This window comes from Thalia democratica, unplaced genomic scaffold, assembly GCF_965202585.1.
Source record: "Thalia democratica unplaced genomic scaffold, ktThaDemo2.hap1.1 HAP1_SCAFFOLD_772, whole genome shotgun sequence".
Classification (NCBI taxonomy): domain Eukaryota; kingdom Metazoa; phylum Chordata; class Thaliacea; order Salpida; family Salpidae; genus Thalia; species Thalia democratica.
In genome coordinates, this window is record NW_028139744.1 from 32,501 (window position 1) to 42,500 (window position 10,000).

Below are 10,000 nucleotides of genomic sequence, written 5' to 3' on the forward strand. Positions count from 1 at the left end.
AAATGGGTTGATGTCCCCGTAACCCCTAAAAAAAGGGGGTCGAAATAACATTTTTTCATCATGCTTCAAATGGGCTGAAAAATTTTTACGGGGTCTCTGGACCAAACAAAAACGATCTGTCGAGTCAGAATTCCGAAAATCGAAAATTCCCGAAATTTCTGTACTTAAAAGGCGGGGCGCCCACTATCGACAAAAGTGTGCCAAAACCCACAAACGTTGTGTTACGCGCGCTAAGATAAACACAAGCCTGATTGCTGAAAATGTATTCTATTTGAATAAGGTAAGTATCAACATCAAGGAAGCAATTCCTTTATTATAAACTCATACTCTGACATTGCGCTAATATTGCTCGTGAATTGTTATTTAGTTTAAAAATATAATTTATATTACTTTTATTTTATTTTAATTCTATATAATAACTATTTTATATTTTTATTAAAAAAATTCTTGTTTAGTTTCTAAGCAACCACAGTTACGTTTATATGTTTAATTCTATTGTATTCTATATTTATCGATAATTTAATAAATGTTTTAATAGACTATTCTGGTTTTCCACGCTCTCTTCAAAAATGTGAGTTCTTTTAATTCTTCCACTTAATTATTCATTTTAAAGTAAAACAACTAGTTATACATATTATTATATTATAATGTATGTGTATTATATACTATTATTTTATAACATAAACATAGTTGAGTTATTAAATTAAACGTCAAATATTTTATTACCTAAAATTAAGTTAATCGTAAAATCTGATGTAGTATGAGATATTCTTTAGAAACTAACTATAAATATTCTTGAAGTAAAACAAAACCATCTATAAATAGAACAATGAGAAATAGTAAAACAAACTAAACACAACATGTTTATTTTAACATTATTTTTTATTTAGTTTAATCACTTAATAAACTTTACTTCTAATCATAGTATTTAATATAGAATATAGTTAACAATCTTTTAAACAAAGTCTTAAATAAAGTTACAGGGAGTAATTGTAATTAAAACACCAAAAAAAAAGGTTTTAATAAAAAAAATACTTACATCAAGTTGAAATTTTATAAGGAATAATTTTAAAATATCAAATTGATTGTAAATCAAGTGCAAATAGGTTTTTTAAACAAACCGAAGGGTTTATAAAGGCTTGTAAACGCTTTCAAACGCCTACGACCATACCACACTGAGCACACCCCATCTCGTCCGATCTGGGAAGTTAAGCAGTGTCGGGCGTGGTTAGTACTTAGATGGGTGACCGCTTGGGAATACCACGTGCCGTAGGCCTTTGCTTTTTGAATTCATCTTTTTTGTACTATTTTTCTTTCTGACCTATTTATACTTATTACTCGTTTATTTACATTTCTTTAACGCTTAAAAGAAAAGTAAATTCTAGTTATTAGCAAATAAAAACGTAAGCCAATCAGATAACGTTATTTGCTGTTTAAACCAATTAGAGCGCTAAAAAAGTGGTTTGACCAGTTTGAGATATCGAAAAAATAATGGCACCATCTTGTAGAGTACAATTTTCTGAGTTAAAATTAATACAATTAGTCTTTTATACTAAAACTTAAAAGTTTTTTTGTCCAAAAACAAATAAAAGCGTGGCTACTTGAAAAATCAAACGAAAATAAATTTTGCACTTTTGTATTGTGAGTCATAATAAGTTATTTACTGTTACCAACAGATACTAGCAAAAGCTTTTTAAAGTTTTGTATTAACTTAATGTATTTGTAATTACTTTTACTTAATAGAAACTATTGAATTACGTTTACTTAGTTTACTTTTGTATGTGTATTAAATATATAGCAATTTTGTTTGAACTTAAATAAGGACTATTAAACTATTAAAAGAAAACTATCAAAGTTTACTAACTCAAAAGCTAAATCTTAGTTATATTGTTATAAACATTTATGTTGTAATTTACTAATAACTAAATGAGTTTATTTCAAACAAAAAGAATTAAATAATGTTATGTTATGTCAAGCCTACTATATGAGGTATATAGGTATATAAGGTATACAAGCTTATGTTTGAAAGTTATAATAATTAAAATAAAAATAAATATTTAGTTGGTAAAATTTGTATGTTTTAATATGCTTTGAAATTAGAGTTAGTATAGATGTTTTTTTTTAAATATAATAAATATAAGTATTTAGTTACTAATAATAAACTAAAATACCAATTTTGTAGTTAATACAAAAAAAAAAACTTATCTTACTTAAAGTTCACTGTAATTGAAACATTATACAAAAGCTTTATAATTATAAGCTTTGAATAATTCTATTTGAATAAATAATAGATTCATAACTATATTCATGTTTGCATATTTAAATTATAAAAAGTTAGTGTTTTGTGTATTGACTTTATGATTATTTTATTTTAGTAACTGTTAGTTTTATACTTTAATAAAAGAAATATGGTTAACAAGTAAGTTAAAAATGAAAGAAGCATAAAAAAACACACTAATTAACTGCTTATTCAATAGTTTGATTATTTAATTATTTTTCTGTTATATAGTTTAATCGTATTGTATAAAAAATACAGAGGTTTAAAGTAAGTTTGAATAAAAATAAAACAAAACATATAAAATAAGCATTAGTTAAAATACATAGTTTTTTTTTCTAAGAAAATTTAATTCTTTAATAATAAGTAGTAATTTAAATAAAAAATAATACAAATAAAGTTATACAATATATATACAATAGTTTGTCAAACTAGGCAAACACTACTAGGCAAAAAACAAACTAGGCAAAAAACCTACAAAGTAGGCCACCACTACAATCCAATGTTCCAACTGGAAATTCAATGAGATCGTTACTGTACTTGTGATGAACGTTGATAATCCCCAAGATTGTAAGTCGAAGGCCTTACCCAACCTAACCAGCGCACTGGTTTTCTTACAACTGAATTAATCAACATTTATTATTGAATATAATCATTATTGATAGATAGAGGAATGTTGACAATCAACAACAGATTGTAGGTCAAAGGCATTACTCGACCCAAGTACCCACAACCTAGATTGAACAACATTTATTAGATAGATTTGTTTATTGATAGATAGAGGAATATTGTCAATCCACAACAGATTGTAAGTCAAAGGCATTACTCGACCCAAGTACCCACAACCTAGATTGAACAACATTTGTTAGATAGATTAGTTAGATAGATAAATAGTACAGTATAATCTCAAAGAATTTGAAGCCCGAACATTGAACGATAGTGGTGTTTCGTGACGACTAGCGGGATTCGATCTTACAACCTTCTGCTTATGAGTCAGCTGATAAGACCACTGACCCACCGCGCCACGACAAAGATAAAGAAATATTTTGCTATATAAATAGGTTGATTTTTATAATTTTGTTATACAGTGTCAATTACAGTGAACTTCAAGTAAGATATACAACAGTATATATATTTCCGAGTCTGACTTTGAGTACTTTTTATATATTATTAACAAGATTTTTTAGGAGTAATATCTGTTTAGTTCTTTAATATATCTTTAAAATAATAATATTTTTTAAGGTGTTTAAAACTTTTAGAAGCTGTATGTAATGTCTTTTAGTTTAATAGTTCTTTTAAATTAGTAAAAAAAATAAACATGGTTGAGTTATCAAATTAAACAAAATAGAACGTCAAGTATTTAATTACTAAAATTAATTTAATTAAAAAAAAAATCTCAGGTAATCTAAAATGTCAGGAATTATTTAAAAATAAATATAAATTTAAAACTTATTATATTGAAAAGATTGATGAATAATACTCTTGAATGTATGCAATGTTTGTATTTGTAATGCAATAACATAAATGGATAGATCAATGACAAATTGTAAACATATTGTATTATTTTATTTTACGATTTTATTTTATTTATTTAATAATTCAATAAACTTTACTTCTACTTTTCCTGGTCTTAGGTAATTTATAGATAACAATTGTTTAAACAAACACTTTTGTACAGTTACAATACAGTTTTAGTACAGTTTGGGAGTAACTGTTGATTAAAAAAACAAAAAAAAAGTTAATTCAGGTTAAAATTTTATAAGGAATAATTTTAAAATATCAAATTGATTGTAAATCAAGTGCAAATAGGTTTTTTAAATAAACCGAAGGGTTTATAAAGGCTTGTAAACGCCTTCAAACGCCTACGACCATACCACACTGAGTACACCCCATCTCGTCCGATCTGGGAAGTTAAGCAGTGTCGGGCGTGGTTAGTACTTAGATGGGTGACCGCTTGGGAATACCACGTGCCGTAGGCTTTTGCTTTTTGAATTCATCTTTTTTGTACTATTTTTCTTTCTGACCTATTTATACTTATTACTCGTTTATTTACATTTCTTTAACGCTTAAAAGAAAAGTAAATTCTAGTTATTAGCAAATAAAAACGTAAGCCAATCAGATAACGTTATTTGCTGTTTAAACCAATTAGAGCGCTAAAAAAGTGGTTTGACCAGTTTGAGATATCGAAAAAATAATGGCACCATCTTGTAGAGTACAATTTTCTGAGTTAAAATTAATACAATTAGTCTTTTATACTAAAACTTTAAAGTCTTTTTGTCCAAAAACAAATAAAAGCGTGGCTACTTGAAAAATCAAACGAAAATAAATTTTGCACTTTTGTATTGTGAGTCATAATAAGTTATTTACTGTTACCAACAGATACTAGCAAAAGCTTTTTAAAGTTTTGTATTAACTTAATGTATTTGTACTTAGTTTAAATTAATAGAGTTTATTTGGTTTACTTTATTATGTGTATTGAATGTGCTAGTATCTAAAAATAAATACAACTAAAACAAAACAAACAAGGAGAGTACTTGAATAGAACCAACACAATTTACAGACCAGTTGTGTACTAAATTTAAAGAAATTCTGAATAGTGAATATGCAATTATTATTATAAGTTCAAAGTTCACTTTAATTTAAATTAATGTATTTTGTAAATTGGTTTTATTTAATACGATAGTAGTGAATTACTTTATTTAATTTACTTTAGTATGTGTTGTATAACTTTATTTAAACCAGAAGCAAAACGGGATTATACTTTCAATAAACTACCCAATTTACAGACCAGTTGTGTACTAAATAAAAAGCTATTGTGAATAGTGAATATGCAATTATTATTATAAGTTTATAAGTTCACAGTTTACAAAAGCTTTAGAATTTAGTTATTATTTTGTTCATATTTGCATATCTAATTTATGAAAAGTTAGTGTTATGTGTATTGGCTTTTTAATTTCTTTATTTGTAGAACTGTTAGTTTTATATTCTAAAGAAACATTTTTAAATAAATATGTTTAACAAGTAACTTAAAAATGGAAGAAATATATTGTATATATTGAACTATTTATATTTATTCTAGCTATTTGCTTAGTGTATTTATTAATGTGATTATTTTATTTTGTTGTTTGTCTTATAGTTTAATCGTATTGTGTTGAAATATATATAACAAATACAGAGGTTTAAAGTAAGTTTAAATGAAAATAAAATAAGACATATAGTTGAAATATAAGTTTAAAAAAATAGTTTTTTTTTTTATTTCTTTGTTTGTTTGATTGTTTGTTTATTATATAATCGCGACGTGTCATTTTATTACTTTTAAGCATACTAAATATAATAATAGGTATAGTTATAGGAAAAATTCAATTAGTTTCTAATGTAATAAAAAAGTTTATTTCCACAAATAAATAAATACCTGAAAAATCAAATGAAAAATAAATTTCGCACTTGTATTGTGAGTCATAATAGGTTATTTACTGTTACCAACAGATACTAGCGAAGGCTTTTTAAAGTTCTATGTTAATTCAATGTATTTGTACTTAGTTTTATTAAAATGACAGTATTGATGGTTACGTTTATTAAGTATGTTTATTTAACGTTATGTAACTCAAGTAAAACCAGAAGCAAATAAGGAGACTACTTTCAATAAACTACACAATTTACATACCAATTGTATACTAAACTTAAAGCTATTCTATTTTATTCTTGATAGTTATTTTAAAGTTATTAAATTATACAAATGTATTTTGTAAAGTAGTTTTATAAAGTTACTATAGTTTATCTAACTTACTATAGTATGTGTTATATAACTTTAATTAAACCAGAAGCAAAAAGGGAGACTACTTTAAATAAACTACACCATTTATTGTTATATATAACTCTAATAAAACCAGAAGCAAAAAGGGAGACTACTTTAAATGAACTACACAAATTAAAAATATATTATTATTTATAAATCAATCGTGTTGTGTTTCAAAATACATTTTTCAAATATTGTTTTACAAGTATTTATCAGTTATTTAGTTTTCTTTTTATAGTTTAGCCGTATTGTTTTATTTATTTGTTATTATTTTTATTTAATTGTTTGCTTATTATATTTATCGCCATGTGCTTAAAAAATAAAACAACTATAAAGGTTAAAAAAGTAAGTTTAAATAAAAATAAAATGAAACATATAAAATAAGTTTATGATTTTTTTATTATTATTATTATTTAATTGTTTGCTTGTTATATTTATCGCGATGTGCTTAAAAGAATAGAACAAATACAAAGGTTTAAATTGTAAGTTTTAAATAAAATAAAATGAAACATACAAAATAAGCTTATGATTTATTATTATTTTTATTATTATTTTTATTTCATTGTTTGTTTATTATATCTATCGCGATGTGCTTAAAAAATAAAACAACTATAAAGGTTTAAAAAGTAAGTTTAAATAAAGATAAAATGTAACATATAAAATAAGCTTATGTTTGATTTTTTTAATTTATTTTCATTTAATTGTTTGTTTATTATATTTATCGCAATCTGCTTAAAAAAATAAAACGAGTATTAAGGTTTGAAAAGTAAGTTTAAATAAAAATAAAATAAAACATATAAAATAAGCTTATGTTTTTTTTTTTTTTTTTTTTATTATTATTATTTTTATTCAATTTTTTGTTTATTATATTTATCGCAATGTGCTTAAAACGATAAAACAAATATAAAGATTTAAAAAGTACGCTTAAATAAAAAATAATACAAATAAAGTTTATTTATAATAAATATATATATTTAAAACATTAAAAAAAGTAGTTTATACATATTTTTTTTTATTTATTTCTTTTAAACATATTAAATAAAGTATAAAAAAGTATTAAAACATTTAAACGTAGCATAAATAAGCTTAAAACATTAAAATAATTGAAAAGAAACAAAGAAATTGAAAAAAATCGGAAAAAATCGGCAAAAAAAGTTCAACAGCAACATTTGAGCATCATACACGTATGCATTACTTTACACTAGTGAGAGAGACGTGTTTGTGCGTTCGGTCGACTTGACGAGAAAGCGGGCTTAAAGCATTACTGTTTAGCACCCGAGGCGCGGCTATTGCAGCGGCGGCGAACGTGCTATGTAAACGCATTGGAGCAGCGTATGAAAAACTACAAGCGTCCAGCGGCGGTAGGCTTATAGCTTTGCGAAGTCGTCGAGACGAGTAGCCGACGCAGGCAGGCACGGCTCGAGGCGGGTAACTGCAGCAGACAGATGGCGTGTTGCTGCTGACGAGTTAACCGGCAGAAGGCAAACGGTTGGTCGGGAGAAAGAACAGTCAGTTGTAAAGCTGCATGCTGCAGTCGACGCGGGCTGGCGCTTTAAACAGCAAAAGGCCGGCGCCGACTTTCAGTAACGTTCGCAAGGCTTTTAAGCCGAGTGATAGAAAAGGTCTGTATTTATACAGTAAAAACGCTCAGTCGAGCAACGGGTTTAAACGCCCTCGGATAGTTATCTGGTTGATCCTGCCAGTAGTCATATGCTTGTCTCAAAGATTAAGCCATGCAAGTGTAAGTACGAGCTCACGTACAGTGAAACTGCGAATGGCTCATTAAATCAGTTATGGTTCATTTGATTGTACGCTTTTACATGGATAACTGTGGCAATTCTAGAGCTAATACATGCGTAAAGCGCCGAACTGACGTGAGGCGCGCATTTATCAGACCAAAACTAACCGGCTTTCGGGTCGTTACAATGGTGACTCTGGATAAGCTTGCGGATCGCACGGCCTAGTGCTGGCGACATCTCATTAAAGCAACTGCCCTATCAACTATCGTCGGTACGGTATCGGCCTACCGAGGTTGTAACGGGTGACGGAGAATCAGGGTTCGATTCCGGAGAGGGAGCCTGAGAAACGGCTACCACATCCAAGGAAGGCAGCAGGCGCGCAAATTACCCATTCCCGGCTCGGGGAGGTAGTGACGAAAAATAACAATGCAGACCTCGTACGAGGTCCTGCAATTGGAATGAGTACACTTTAAACTTTTTAACGAGTATCCATTGGAGGGCAAGTCTGGTGCCAGCAGCCGCGGTAATTCCAGCTCCAAAAGTGTATATTTAAGTTGTTGCGGTTGAAAAGCTCGTAGTTGGATATAGGGACGGCGAGGTTGGTCGGTCGAAAGGCTAGCACTGGCCTCGTTGTTCTTGTTGGTCGGTGCCTTCGCGGTGCTCTTAACTGAGTGTTGCGGTGGTCCGGCAAGTTTACCTTGAAAAAATTAGAGTGTTCAAAGCAGGCTTTACGCTTGTATAATGTTGCATGGAATAATGGAATAGGACCTCGGTTCTATTTTGTTGGTTTTCGGAGCACGAGGTAATGATTAATAGGAACGGACGGGGGCATCCGTACTGTGCCGTTAGAGGTGAAATTCTTGGATCGGCGCAAGACGAACGACTGCGAAAGCATTTGCCAAGAATGTTTTCTTTAATCAAGAGCGAAAGTCAGAGGTTCGAAGACGATCAGATACCGTCCTAGTTCTGACCTTAAACGATGCCGACTAGCGATCGGGCAGTGTCGAACTTAAGAACTGTCCGGCAGCTTCCGGGAAACCAAAGTCTTTGGGTTCCGGGGGAAGTATGGTTGCAAAGCTGAAACTTAAAGGAATTGACGGAAGGGCACCACCAGGAGTGGAGCCTGCGGCTTAATTTGACTCAACACGGGAAATCTCACCCGGCCCGGACACAGCGAGGATTGACAGATTGAGAGCTCTTTCTTGATTCTGTGGGTGGTGGTGCATGGCCGTTCTTAGTTGGTGGAGCGATTTGTCTGGTTAATTCCGATAACGAACGAGACTCTTACTTGCTAAATAGCTGCTCGACCCATTGGGTCGGAGACAACTTCTTAGAGGGACTAGTGGCGTTTAGCCACACGAGATTGAGCAATAACAGGTCTGTGATGCCCTTAGATGTTCGGGGCCGCACGCGCGCTACACTGACCGGATCATCGTGTGTTCCCTAGGCCGAAAGGTCCGGGTAATCCGTTGAACCCCGGTCGTGCTAGGGATAGGGACTTGCAATTGTTTCCCTTGAACGAGGAATTCCCAGTAAGCGCGAGTCATTAGCTTGCGTTGATTACGTCCCTGCCCTTTGTACACACCGCCCGTCGCTACTACCGATTGAATGGTTTAGTGAGGTCCTCCGATTGAGCCTGGTACGTGCGGCAACGCACTCGCCGGTGTTCGAAAAGACGATCGAACTTGATCATTTAGAGGAAGTAAAAGTCGTAACAAGGTTTCCGTAGGTGAACCTGCGGAAGGATCATTAACGAATCGAAATTTGATTTCAAGCGACGTCTCTTCTTCGAAGGGACCGAGCCCTGTAACTGTTATAGTTCGGTCGCGTTGCTTCCTGACAGCGGGAGTAATAATTCAGCACGCAAGTGCTGGCGCGGCCGCTTCTTTTTGAACACGATTTTTTGGTTGCATTGAGATTGATTAACACGAGAGATCTCTTAGCGGTGGATCACTCGGCTCGAGCGTCGATGAAGGACGGAGCTAGCTCCGAGAAGTAATGTGAATTGCAGGACACATTGAGCATCGATATTCTGAACGCGTATTGCGGCCTCGGGTAATCCTGGGGCCACGTCCGTCTCAGGGTCTTTAACAACCGATCCTTTCATTAGTTTGAAAGTGCCTGCGACTCGTTTCTTAATTAAGGAGCGTGTCGTCAAAGACAGCTGGTCTGGCGATTTCACAGCTGAAG

At 31.2% G+C, this 10,000-nt stretch overlaps 4 non-coding genes across 4 annotated transcripts; all 4 read left to right on the top strand.

Moving 5' to 3' along the window:
• The first annotated feature begins 1,157 nt into the window (after positions 1-1,157).
• LOC145847021 (5S ribosomal RNA) lies at positions 1,158-1,276 on the top strand. The gene has a single exon (XR_014371013.1). It is a non-coding gene; the product is annotated as a 5S ribosomal RNA (ribosomal RNA).
• Positions 1,277-4,135: 2,859 nt separating this feature from the next.
• Positions 4,136-4,254, top strand: LOC145847003 (5S ribosomal RNA). The gene has a single exon (XR_014370997.1). It is a non-coding gene; the product is annotated as a 5S ribosomal RNA (ribosomal RNA).
• A 3,500-nt stretch (positions 4,255-7,754) lies between these two features.
• On the top strand, positions 7,755-9,562 carry LOC145847017 (small subunit ribosomal RNA). Its single transcript, XR_014371010.1, has one exon. It is a non-coding gene; the product is annotated as a small subunit ribosomal RNA (ribosomal RNA).
• A 182-nt stretch (positions 9,563-9,744) lies between these two features.
• LOC145847006 (5.8S ribosomal RNA) lies at positions 9,745-9,897 on the top strand. The gene has a single exon (XR_014371000.1). It is a non-coding gene; the product is annotated as a 5.8S ribosomal RNA (ribosomal RNA).
• Positions 9,898-10,000: the final 103 nt, after the last annotated feature.